Here is a 13,688-nt window from a genome sequence, read left to right on the forward strand (position 1 = left end):
GGTTGCCAGTGTCTCAGAGGGAATATTAATGTTCCATTGCAAGGATAAGCAGCAGATGGGGAATTCTGCCCTAACTTCACAGTCTTTTGGACAAAGGTAAAAAATGTATATCTGATTTTAAAATACTCACCACAAATCCATCAGCAGAGGCAGTTTGAAGAGAGACTGGGATGAGCAAATCTGCTCCAGCCTTCTGAAAAACAAAATTTTATCATTTTTGTATTTTTCCATGTTTGGAAGACTACACACCAAACTTACCATCGTTTTTTTCTCTAGAGGGGATGAGAATACTCACTTTTCACAGCTTACATATCAGTTTTTTGAAAACATACACATTATGCTTGTAATTTTTGTATAATTTGTAAGAAGACACACAAGGACGGTATGATTTCTAATGGACTGGGCTATTTATTCATGAAAAGGTTGGACATTTTGGTCAAGATTAAGGGAGGACTGAGGAGGCAGTGTTTAATGGGGACAGAGTTCCAGTTTGGGAGGACAGCAGAGTTCAGGAGTGGGGTGGTGGGGAGGGTGGCCCAGCGGTGGGAACGTACTGAAGACCATTGCACTGCACACTTAAAAATGGTTCAGATGGTAAATTTTATGTTTGGTATATTTTACCATAGCCAAAAAAATTAAGGGAGGATTTAAAAAGTGAATCATACACTGGCTGCTCTGAGGTTGGGCTAGAGACTAAAATCAAGCACACACAATCAGGGAAAGCACACTCAGCCACAAGGCATTTTAAACACGCTGAGCTTTACATAACCAGTCCTATTTGCTGTAAACACCCTGCCTGTTTGCCACCCCAACATCACTTTTCCCACCACACACTGGTCTGTTACATTCCCGTGATTTGGCAGAAGGGACTCAATGTGGGTTTCTAAGATTAAAATAACAAATTAAGTCAAGAATTTAACTAGAAAAGCAGCAACTGATTTTTTTTTTTTTTTCAACAAGTAAGCGTCAAGCAGCCGCTACGTGCCAGGCTTTAGGGGCTATGGACAATGGGGCAGATGAAGTTCCGCCCCAACTCACATACACTTTCAGAAGGAAACTCAGTTACAAACTGGGACAACTGTCACGACAAAGCAAACCAAGCAAAGTAACAGAGTGAACAGGGGAACAGAGGTATTTTAACCCGAAACTAAAGGATGGGACAGAGTCTAAGACACTCGTGGATTCTGGTTGGACATTTATTATATAGTTAATCTAGCAATTATGTAACTTTCCTGGCATTATCCATCTCTTTCCAATACTTTTTCTTCCCACAAAGTTTGTTTATAATACTCTGGTCATATGTATGCCAATATCTCAGAATCATCACAAAGCCATCTGAAGTAACAGGTTAAGATAGTAAACACGGTAATACAGAGAGTTTAGATTTTTCTCAAAGTGAGTGATTTTTATACGTTCATTTCATAAATAAGTATTGAACACATACTACCCACTGTGCTCAACTGTCAACACAGTGAGATGTATCAGATGTAGTCACGTTTTCCGGAGCTCACGGGCCATAGAAAGTTGCTCACAGATAAGACATGTGACTGGGGGACAGTGTCAAATCACACTGGGAAGGCTGGCAGAGGAGGTAAAAGAATGTTTTCAGGAGACTTAAACGGTCATCCTTTTTGATTATGAAATATTGTAAGTATATAGTAAAACTTGGAGAGCATTCTAACACTAGAGTATCCAACACCCAACTTTGTCAAATGTGTACATTTCCCACACCTTCCCTGGCTTTGTTATAAAGTAAGACATTAATGATAATAAAAAGACAACACAAAGTATTCATTCTCACTAATAAAGAAGTGTCAGTTAAAATGAGATTCCCTTTTTCTCTCATCAACTTAGGAAACATTTTAAAAATTGATTAATATCTAATGTTGGCAAGAGTGTGGGAGAATGGGTATTCATAGAGTAGAAGAGAGGATTTCCCAAGCCATCCAGCAGATCAGTGTCAAAGGAATGCAATGGGTTTGGCCGAGCAACTTAGCCTGTATGAACATAGCCTACAAAAATACCCACCAGCACGAGTGCATGAGGGCACCCCATGCTCTAGCAGCAAATGGATCATGACAAGGACCCTCTCCATAGCTTTACCAATAATTGGAGTACTTAGCAACTAATAAATACAGTGAGTCTGATGTATACAAAGTGACTCGGAAAGAGGTCTACTGCATGGTAAATTTTAAAAATAAGATGCAAGAGTATGCAGGATCCCTGTGGCCCACAAAGCCTAAAATATTTTTATCTGAGTGTATCTTGATTTCTCAGCTATTAAATGGTCTCCCCTAATTGATAACTTACTATACACATTGTCAGGGCCTGGCTTTTTTCACTCAATATTTCATTGTATTTATGTAACAATTTAGTGTGCATACTAGTGTTAGTTGGCTTATTCCAATGTTTTACTCTTATCTCTGAACACTGCAATAAATCACCTTGTTCATATATGCTGAAATTGACACATATACTAGAATATCTATAGAATAAATTTCTAGAAGTAGAATTGAATGGGACAAGGCATACATTTCAAAATCAGCACCAAATGGATATACTTATATTCTAAATCCTTGTCAGCCACATTATCAAACAGCTTGATGTTTGATGCTTCCGTAGATGAAAAATTTTAATTTATACTTCTCACAAGTAAACCCTGTACACCTTTCATGTTCAAGAGCCATTTGTATGTCTTGTCCCATAAACTGTCTCTAAATATCCTCTCCTATTTTCTTGCTTGACTATTGAAGTCTCATTGCTTGGAAGAAGCTTTTTATATATTGATATTAATAAAGGTAGCTCCCTGAAATGAACTGCAAGTCTTCTGAATCTGTTTATGCAAATTTTGTATGTGGTCTGATTCATCAGTCTTGCCCAAGGACATGTGTGTTCCTGGTTTGGTGTTATACTTCGAAAGCCTTCTACTACATTTCCTTCCAAGACTTACTTCTTTCTTTCTTTCTCTCTATCTTTCTTTCTTTCTTTCATGTTTCAGATCTACTGGGAATTTATTTTGGTATCAGGTTCCAGCTTCTGCCTTTTTCTAAGTGGCTATTCAGTTTCTCAGTATCATTTGTTAATCATCTTCCCCCCGCTAGTTTGAATGCTATTCTCGCCTCACCTGAGCTCCCAAATGTATTTGCGCTCCTTGCGTGTGTCTCTCTGTGGCTGTCTAGTCCGTTCCTTCGATCTGCCTGAGTGTCAGCGCCAGACTTTCATTTACTGTGGCTTCACATAGTTTTTAAACACCTGGTAGGGTTTGCCCTCCCCAGCATTCTTTACTTTCAGAATTTTTAAAGACATTGTATTACTTAATACAAAATAACAATCCAGGGGTCACAGAAATTACACTTCTGGCTATTTACCAGAAGAAATCCAGAACACTAATTTGAAAAGATGTCTGCACCCCTGTGTCCATCACAGCATTAGCTACAATAGCCAGCATACGGAAGCAACCTAAGTGTCCACCAGTAGACAATTGGATAAAGATGTGGTGCACACATACAATGGAATAGTACACGGCCATGAAAAGAATGAAACCTTACCATTTGTGACAACATGGAGGGACCTAGAAGGTATTATGCTGAGTGAATTAAGGCAGACAGAGAAAAACAAATGTCATATGATCTCACTTATCTGTGGCATATAAAAACTAACAAAACAAACAAAACAGACGCAGGGGTATAGAACACAAACAGGGTTGTCAGATGGGATGGGCGTTGGGGGCTGGATGAAAATGGTTAGGAGGTTAAGAAGCACAAACTGGCAGTCACAAAATAGTTATGGGGATGTGAGGTACAGACAGCATAGGGAATATAGTCAGAAATACTGTAATAACTAGGTACCAGACCTTGCAGGAGAATCACTTCATAAGTTATGGAAACGTCTAACCACTATGCTGTACACCTGAAACTAATATAAAATGGAACATCAATTGTAATTGAAAAATTAAAGTTAAAAAAAAAAAAGAACTTGGCTACACTGAATGTATATTTTAAATTTCTTTAGAGGAATGATGTTTTATATTAACTATAAAAAAGAAATTGAGCGATACATTTATGATTGGAATGTGAAAAACCTGGGGGTGCTATGTACAGGTGGGAGTTGAAGCAGGAGACTGGATAAAATCACCCAGAGGGCGTGAGGACGACGGGCGTGCTCACCATGGCACAAGCCCTAGGGAGCACCAAGACTCGGAAGGGAGGCAGAGGAGCGGCCCATCAGGACGAACATAATTTTAATAAAGATTGCATATTTAAATAAACCAGGAATGAGAAATAACAGAAATCATACAAGGCAACAGCCGCCGAGGCTCACTAACCTGTGAAACTCCACAACATCACAAGAAAACCTTGCTCAGCACTCACCCCTTTTCCAGGCACTTCTCCCACTTCCCATATGGGACTGACACCTACCTACCTCTCTAGCTGTTGCCCTGGCCATGGTTCCCAGGGTGGGAGGGGTTGGGGATGTTCTAGAACCATGGAGGCCCTTTAAACAAGCAGACTCTGCTGGGATACTGGCAGTTTCTTCCACCACCCCAACCCTCACTGGTTTTCACAGTCAGAAGCAATGAGGCTTTATTTTCCCCAATGCTGGCACTGGAACTGTGAGCTGCTCGGTCTGGTCTGGGGCTGGGATCTCTCCCCAGGTGTCCCTCCTTACTTCTATAATGTGTGACTGCCTTGCTCCCACCACCCCAGCTCTGCCCCTCCTTCCTGTCCGGGTGAGTGTTACTTCTTTATATCTTTGTTGGGCTTCCAAGCAGTTCGATTTTCTGGTAGTTCTCATTGTTTTTAGGTTTGAGGTAGATGGAATCCTTCTTATGCTTGGGGAGGAAGGCGAAGTGTGTCTACCTATGCCTCTGTCTTTGCCGGAAGTCAATTAAAACCAAGTGTTTAAAACGCTTGATACAAAGAGGAACTTATCACTGACAAAGTATTTGATATTGAGAAATTATCAATTTTTAGGTGTGATGTTATTAGAGTATGTTTTAAGAATAAAGAGTTCTTAGTGTTATTAACAGATGGATAAGCAAACTGTGGCATACACACAAAATACGATATTATTCAGCCTAAAAAAGGAAAGACATTCTGAAACATAATGCACCATAGATGAACCTTGAGGGCATTTTGCTAAGTGAAATAAACCAATCACAACAAAGGACAAATTCTGTATGATTCTACTTATACGAGTATTTAGAATAGTCATATTCACAGACACAGAAATGAGAATGGTGGATGCCAGGGGCTGGGGGAGGGGAGTGGGGAGTCATTATTTACTGGGGACAGAGTTTTAATTGTACAAGATGAAGAGGTCTGGAGGTAAATGGTGGTAACAACAATATGAATGTACTTTGAATCACTTAACATTAAAATGGTTAAGATAATAAATTTTAAAAAGTTATGTTATATACTTTTTCCACATTAAAAAAAAAACTTCAAAAGAACAGTTCTTCTCTCTGGAGAAACTATTTAACACATAACCAAAAGGTTGTGGGTTCAATCCCTGGTCAAAGTGTATATTGGAAGCAACCAGTCAATGTTTCTCTCTCACATTGATGTTCTCCCTCTCTCTTCCTTCCTCTCTAAAAGCAATGAAAATATGTCCTCGAGTGAGGATGTTTAAAAAAAAAAACTTTTTAAATAGACAAAGTACTAGATCTTTTTCAGTTCTCAAGACCTGCAATTAAAGGAATCCAAATTCAAATCTGACACTGGGTCATCAGAGAACTGCAAATTAAAACCTGAATGAGGTATCACCTCACAGCAGTCAGAATGGCCATAATTAACATGTCAGAAAACAAGTGCTGGTGGAAAGGGAGCCTTCCTGCAGTGTTGGTGGGAACGCAGACGGCTGCAGTTACTGTGGGAAACAGTATGGAGGAGCCTCAAAAAATTTAAAATGAAATGGCCTTATGACCCAGCGATTCTACTTCTGGGAATATATCCAAAGAAACCCAAAACATTAATTCAAAGGAATACATACAACCTTATGTTCATGGCAGTGTTATTTACAATAGCCAAGATGTGGAAGCAACCCAGGTCCCAATCAATAGACAAGCGAATAAAAAAGCTGTGGGACATATAGACAATTGAATATTCCTCAGTCATAAAAAAGATGAAATCTTACCATCTGTGACAGCATGAATGAACCTAGGGGTACTATGCTGAGTGACATAAGTCAATCAGAGAATAACAAATACCACATGAATTCACTCATAGGTGGAATCTAAAGGACAAATGAACGAACAAAACAGAAGCAGACTCACAGACACAGAGACCAGACGGATGGCTGCCAGAGGGGAGGAGGGTTGGGGGACAGGTGAAAGAGGCGAAGGGATTAAGGAATAAAGACTGGTAATTACAAAATAGTCATGAGAATGTCAAGTGCAGCACAGGGAACATAGTCGATAATATTGTAATAACTGTATGGTGCCAGGTGGGTGCGTGAAACATCAGGGGCACGACTTTGTAAAGCACATGATTTTCTAACCACTGTGCTGTACACCTGAGACTAATAGAGAATAATATTGACTGTAAACCATAATTGAAAAAAAGGTAAAAAATACATAAGATGCGTGTGTCTGACTAGGAGGGAGTGGGTGGGGCTGTCCTGGAAAGAGGAGTGAGGAAGCCACAGGTCTGCAGAGAAGACCAGTAACTTCACAGCTCCAGGCAAGTTACAGGAGCAGATTCCAAAGGCCCCGGCTGAGCTAGAGGAGGCTGAGGGAAGACTCAGCTCCTCCGCACAGGGAAGAGCTCGGGAGCTGTCAACAGGCGCCAGGCAGCCCCCTCTGTGCCTACCGCAGCCAGTGGAGTTACAGACACAGTCACTGAGGATAAGAGGAGCAGTGCAGCCACAAGAGGCAACATCAGCTTGTGATTTCCGATTCAGTTGGGCCGAGGCTGATAAGAATGGCCACACTGCCTGGCCACGGCTGAGTCCTCAACATGCGGGGACTGAGCTCTCAGTCCTTATTCATTTCACTCCTCCCTCCCTCCCTCCCTCCCTCTCTTCCTTCCTCCCTTCCTTCTTTCCTTCCCTCCTTCCCCCATTCACCCATTAATCCAGTTACTTAGTTTAATGGGCCACGCATTCTCTTAACCTTCTCTTACCCTATGATGAGTAGAATAATGAATAAGACCTACCCTCTGCTTCCCCAGAAGTTACTGTGGAAGGCCAGAGGGGTGAGGCACACGTGTAACCTAAAAACTAATACAAAGGTGCAAAACAGAATGTGATTCCAGTGACATGAGGGGGACAGAAAAGTACATACGGGAGGAAAGCTGAGCAATAGAGAACATGGTTTCAATTTCCGGACTCTTTTTTTTTTTCAAATGTTCCCTTCTGGGAAATGAGGGGACGGAACAAAATGCATTTAAGCCTCACAGAAAAAGTGATTTCTCCTTTGACTGCAAGTGACGGAAACCTAACTCAAACAGGCTTAATTTAAAAAGGGGGAGGGGGTGGTATTGGATCAGATAGTTGAACAACTTAAGAGTAGATCTAGGCTTGGGGGTTTCAGGCAGAGCTGAATCCAGACACTCAGACTCTGCCGTCAGCAATCTGTCTCTACATTTAACCCATCAGGCCAAATCGATGAGAGCATAGAAATCTGCGAGCTTTGTAAAGGCCTGGAAATGTGTTGAAGATTCCCCAAAATATTGCCTGGCTTCAAAATGTGAGAAAAAGAAAGAATACAACAAGCTAGCAAACATGTCACCTTGGAGGTAAGCTGCTCCCCGGCACTGCTCTCTCCTAATTGCTGGGGCCACAGATGCTTCTTCGTCCTCTGCACCCATGTCCTCTCTGCTGACGGTCACCTCCGTGACTCCCCTCCCCCAGCATCTGTGGCGCCCACTTTTCATCCTGCCGCCAGAACATCTGTTCTTGCTCTTCTCTGCCAAACAAAGGGTGCCTAGTGGGAGCCAGGAGAAGGGCTGCAAAGAGAGTCCCCGAGCGCAGGTGAAGGCCTGGGTCCCTGACCGAGGCTCTGCGGTCAGTCATCGGGACTTCTGGGAGGAGTCAGAGTGACAGGATAAAGCCCGAGGTTGGGGATTAAAGAGAGACCAGATCCAGAAAGTCCTCACAAGTCACACCAAGGAGTTTGGCTGTTCCCTTGGAGGTAATGGGGAGCCATTGAAGGTGTAATGTGATCAGATTGTGTCTCCCCATCAGAAGGAGACCTGTGGCTGTGAGGTGGTGGCCGGGTGAGAGGGGGACACTGAGCTGATGACATCATTTAGGAGAAGACAATGCTGCCCTGATGAAGCAGTGACAGATGGGCAGAAGGGTCCATGCATGACATAGTGACGGGACTTAGTGCTGTTTAGCTGTAAGAGGGGAGGGAGCCAGAGGGGTGAAGGTTGGCACTCAGGTTTCTGATGCTGAGGTGAGGAGCAAGAAAATGGGTTCAGAAGGGGACGTGATGAGCTAAGTTTGGACAGACTGAGTTGGAGGGGCTTGAGGGCTGCCAGTGCCCAGAGGTGAGGGTGGTCTGGAGCTCAGGAGAGCGGTCAGGGCCCTGCTTCACTGCCCAGTCAACTCCAGCGGGACCCTCCGAGCTGCCTACTTCCCACCCGGTCAGAATAAAGAACCTCCGGTGACCACGGGTGACCACAGAGCAAGCTCACGGCAGGATGTGTTCTGGGAGGAGCTCTGAGGCCTGTGAGGAAGGGGAAGGAAGAGGAGGGGACACAGCGGGGCCTATTCAACATTGCACTCTTCTCTGCAGGCCTGGAGACTGCGGCTGAGACCGAAAACCCCAGTCTGGGCTCCCTAAGACATTGGCTTTTCTGAGGCCAGCAGCCTCCCTGGGCAGGACTGTGGGGAGCTAACCAGCCAAAGGACTTGGGGAGCCAAGCTGCAGCAGCTGAGCCGAGGTAGGTGCCGGCTGGGATGAGGTCCCTGAGGAAGGAATGGGAGAAGCAGATCCGAGCAGAGTAGACGGGGTGCCTGGAGGAGGGATGCTGGGATGGGCTCCTGTGAAGGGCTGAGACACCCCTGGCTCTATGAACACAAGGCCCAGCCTTCTGAGCAGGGCTCCCCGGGTCTGGTGGCTTCTAGGGCCACTCTGCCAACATGAGACTGTTCAGCCCGCTTTCACAAGAAGAAAGCACACAGCAGCTTGTGAGAAGACCTCTTCTTTCTTCCCTAAATCCTGCAAATGCCAATAGAAGAAGAAGAATTATACATGCCCAGTGCTGTAGAGCACACTCCTTATTCCATTGGAATCTCATGAGCAATTGGAAGTAGGCTGGATACGTGTTTTAATGCCCCTTTTATAGGTCAGGAGACTAAGGCTTAGAGAGATGGAGCCACTTGCCAAAGGTTACAGAGTGGGTGGGCAACTCAGAATGAACCATCCAGGTCCCTGTCCTCAACCTTTGTGGGACATCAGCTATCCATCCCTCTCCTGGGGAATGTGGAGCCAGCGATGCTGATCTGGCCTTTCTCTCCACACACATGGATTGAGCATCTTCTGCGTGAGCGCCAATGCCAGAGCGCAGCCAAGGCTGGGTCTCCATCCTGGGGAAGCCGGCACAGACAGTGAGATGTGCCAGAGCCCTGGGCAAGGTGTGTGCAAAGGCGGAGAGAGCCCTCTGGATGTGGGAACAGGAAGGGCTTGGCAGAAGGTACACCTGAGCCTTGATGGAGACAGATGGTCTGTGTGTGGACAGGAGGCGCCAGGCATCGGGGTTAGGGGAGCAAAGTGTGCGGACCCGGGGTGGTTGCGGGGCGGAGAGGGTATGAAAGTGGTGTGAAAACAAAGAATAGCTAGAGATTCAATTTGGCCACTAAAGTGTAGCATTTGTGGAGGACTTACAGGCAAGGGCCTGTTCCATTCTTTATTTGGCTTTAAGAGGTTTTTAAGTATCACCTCATTTACTTTATTTATTTTTAACGACTTTATTTATTTATTTTTAGAGAGAGGGGAAGGGAGAAAGAGAGGGAGGGAAACATTGATCAGTTGCCTCTCACATGCACCCCAACCAGGGGTCCACAACCCAGTCATGTGCCCTGAGCAGGAGTCGAACTGGCGACCTTTCACTCTGCAGGACAACGCTCAACCAACTGAGCCCTGCCAGTCAGAGCTGAATATCACCTCATTTAGTCTTCACAGTAATTCTGTAAATAGGTGTTATTATTAGGTCTCCTTTAAAGTTAGGGAAACTGAGGCACGGAGATTTTAAGCCACTAGCCCAAGTAGCCATAGCCACAGAGAGGGATGAACCCAGGCAGTCCAGCACCAACGCTACCTGTTGGGCCCTTTTGCTACACGGCCTCTCGCTGGGGCCTGCCGATCACCTCTGTTATCTCCCTGGCTGACGTGGCAAACGTGCACGCCAGGCTGGGTCATCACCATCTGGTCCCCGCAGCTTCCCGACCTGCGTCCTGTCTCCCTGTCCCCGGGAACAACGCTCTCCCCTCACCCCCGGACTGGCTTTCCATCATCCAGGTGTTTCCTTCCAGGCTGTTGGCAGACATAGGGGAGGAAATGGGCCTTCCCCATCCACAGGGGACAGTCACAGTGGAGCCAGGCCCTCAGCTCCCTGGCCCCTCCAGATCTGGAAAGCCCAAGTGGGCCTCATGGAATGAGGGATGAAGGATAGAGTTGAGGGAACCTTCTCAGAGCTCTGAGGTCTGCGTCTCCACTTCCCTCTCCCCTGTTGTGAGTCTACTAAGCACATGCTCTGACTGGAGAACCTGCTGTGCAGTCTGGCAGATGTGACCGTCTCAGCAGAGAGAACCAGTCGGAGAACTGGAAGTAGCGTCTGGCCCTGCACCCCTGGGGGTGCGAAGCAGCAGCAGTGGGAGGAGAAGAAAGTGGACTGGTGCAGGGGACCCTTCTCTCCGTGCCAGGGTGGAGGGCACAGGACATGAGGGAGGTGGAGGTGCCGTCCTGGGAAACTCCATGTCTTTCTTCCCGGGTTTTAGTACAAAAGGAGCATCCATAGGGAGGTCTGGGTGGTGGCTTCCTGACAGGACAGCCTGCTCTAGGAGCAGCAATGAGGGGTTGTGGGGCTGGGGTGGGTGGGGGATCGTCCAGACCTGGGATCGGCATTGGGAAACACTGACCCTGAGCTGGCCTCTCCACATCCCTTCTAAACCCGCTGCCTTCGGTCCTTCCTCCGGCCGGAAGCCTTCCCACCTCATCCTGCATCAACACATGGGCAGCCGCAGCTGTGAACGCTCTGCCCTCAGCTTCTTCCCGCTGTGTCCTGTCCGTAGTGACAGCTCCATGGTGCTGTGGACGGTCCTGGGGCCTGCCCCACCCCCAGGCAGTGACCCGCTGTGAGTCTGCGCCTGCCCGGAGGACTGGCTGCTGTCAATGTTCTGTATTTAAGGAGCTGTGCCCTCTAAACCCCAGCTTCTTCATTCACTCATTGCTTCTTCACTCATTCATTCTCTCCTTCTCCTGGTCTCTGGCCTCGTCCTTCTGTCAAGAGCCATGAAGGGTCTAAGGTTTTGCCCTACTTGTAACTCACAAGTTAGCTTGCCAACAAGTTCATTTTAAGGACATTGGCAGAAAACCGTGACTCTAGGGTCAGAGACAAAGGACTTTATTACAGCGCAACCAGAAGCATGAGTGTCATGTTCCCCTTGCCTGCCGTGTCCCAAGGGGCAGTGCGAAGGTGCAGCCAAGCAGAGGAGCCCCAAGCTTAGGAAACCCAGTTTCCACAATGGGCTGCCAGCAAACCTACCCAGCCTTTGCCTGGAAGGAGGCATTGTCTCCATTACACTGGAAGGCAAGTTAACCTGCCCTCTGCCCTGACACACACTCTCTCTTTTCCAAAGCTATTCATGACACAGACTTTCTGGAGATGATCAGGAACAAAAGCTCACAAGGCACACAGAAACCCATGGAGCATTGTCTGCCAACACCCTCCTACTGTCCCCTCACTATGGCCCCCAGCTGCATTGTCCCTTGAAAACCCCAGGCCCCTCACAGCTCAGTGCTTGGCTACTCCCTTCGCCTGGAATGTGGTTCCAGCAGCTATCACCTGGCTTGCTCTTTCCTCCTGCAGGTTTTCTACTCAGCTGTCTCCTCCAATCAGACCTCCCTGGTTGCCCTTTTCAAAGCCACACCCCAACCTCTGGAACCCCACATTCTCCTTCCCTGCCTTATTCTTAGAGCACCGATCACCATCCAATATACAATTTGATTACTGAGTTTGTCTGTACCCTTCACCCTCACTACATACACACTAGAGTACAATCCTTATGAGGGCAGGTGCCTTTGACTATTTTAAGGCATTGTCGTATCCCCCGGACCTAGAATAGCATCTGACATGCAGAAGGGGCTCAGCGGGGACCCACTCAGTGAATGAATGAATCCATCCACTTGTTGGTTTGCTCTTCAGTTGAAGACAAGTTTGCCTACCTTGTGTGTGACAGACCTTTTGGACAGTGTCCATCAGGTAGGAAGGCAACTAGCGAACAAATGGGGCAACGGGCGGATGCTGTGGGCAGCGTAGGGGCAGCGGCCACAGTGCAGTGACTGGGGGCTCCCCCCAGGTGGTTGGGATTCACCCTGTGGCCGCTGTCCCTGCTGCTCGGGCTGGGTGCTGGGGTTGTCCCGACTGGTGGCAGAGGCCGGTGTATTTCTCTCCTGTGATGTCACGTTCCTGCTGTGACTGGGGGGAGGGACGTGGCAGGGCGTGTGAGCTGAGCTCTGCTGTGCTGTTTGCTTGGTCAGCGGCCCAGCAGCAGCATCCAGACACTGCGGTCAGGCTGTCCGCGTCGGGGCCGGAGACAGACGCCCAAGCACAGGTGGTAGTGTGTGTGCCAGAGCACAATGTCCTCACTGCTGTGTCTGTGTCCCCCTTTCCTGGGGTGGCTGCCTTCTCTGCCAGTACTCTGAGCACCAACATGATCTCCGCTTCCCGTGCCATTTGTCCTGCCAGCCATGCCCGACAGACTTGTTTCTGCTCCCTCTCCTGAGAGTACCTTGGAGACAGTGACACCATCTTGTCTTCATATGAGCGCCTGATGGTCATTCACTCAAGGCTGTTTATTGAGGGCCTTCTACGTGATGTCAACCGTGTCAGGTAACAGGGACACAGCGGTGAACGTAACGGAGTCCTGCCCTCGTGAATCTTGCATTCTAGCGAACAGGCAATTCACGCACACGACACAAGATGTCAGGGGCTATGAAGAGCAGGGAGCGCCCCAGAATGATAGTCAGGTGACTCACCTGGGCACCATGGGCAATGCTGATGCCCAGCCCATGCCAGGCAGTCTGCAACTACCTCTTCTCTTTGAGAACTAGGACTTGAACCACACACAGCGTGGCCCATGGATTGCAGACTTGTCCGTCCGCCTCCTGGAACCCAGCAGGGAGGGTGGAAAATGCTGCAGCCAGAGGGACAGTGGTGGAGGCAGCAGGGAGGGCTGGCGCAGAGGCCCTGGGGTGGGGGGAGCATGTGGCCTTTCTACAGGTGCAGCAGCACTTCAGCGCCCGCTGATGGCTGCCACACGAACTGCGGGCCCGACATTGCCAGATATTCCAGTTACTCCTTTTAAGTAATATGGGAATCTTGAAGTGTGTTTTTAATCCTCACCCAAGGATATATTGATTGATTTGAGAAGGAGAGGAAGGGAGTAAGAGAAAGGGAGAGAAATATCCATGTGAGAGAGAAACATCGATCTATTGTTTCTTGTATGCACCCCGACTGGGG

General features: G+C 47.2%; 1 protein-coding gene across 1 annotated transcript in view; it reads left to right on the forward strand.

The window, feature by feature from the left end:
• The first annotated feature begins 8,720 nt into the window (after positions 1–8,720).
• PIK3R6 (phosphoinositide-3-kinase regulatory subunit 6) overlaps positions 8,721–13,688 on the forward strand; it is a 54,141-nt gene continuing 49,173 nt past the window's right edge. The window contains exon 1 of the mRNA XM_090291800.1: positions 8,721–8,888. The gene's annotated coding sequence lies outside the window, so the exon portion shown is untranslated. The remainder of the gene's footprint in view (positions 8,889–13,688) is intronic.

Source organism: Furipterus horrens, unplaced genomic scaffold (genome assembly GCF_987537825.1).
Source record: "Furipterus horrens unplaced genomic scaffold, mFurHor1.1.pri manual_scaffold_11, whole genome shotgun sequence".
Taxonomy (NCBI): Eukaryota; Metazoa; Chordata; class Mammalia; order Chiroptera; family Furipteridae; genus Furipterus; species Furipterus horrens.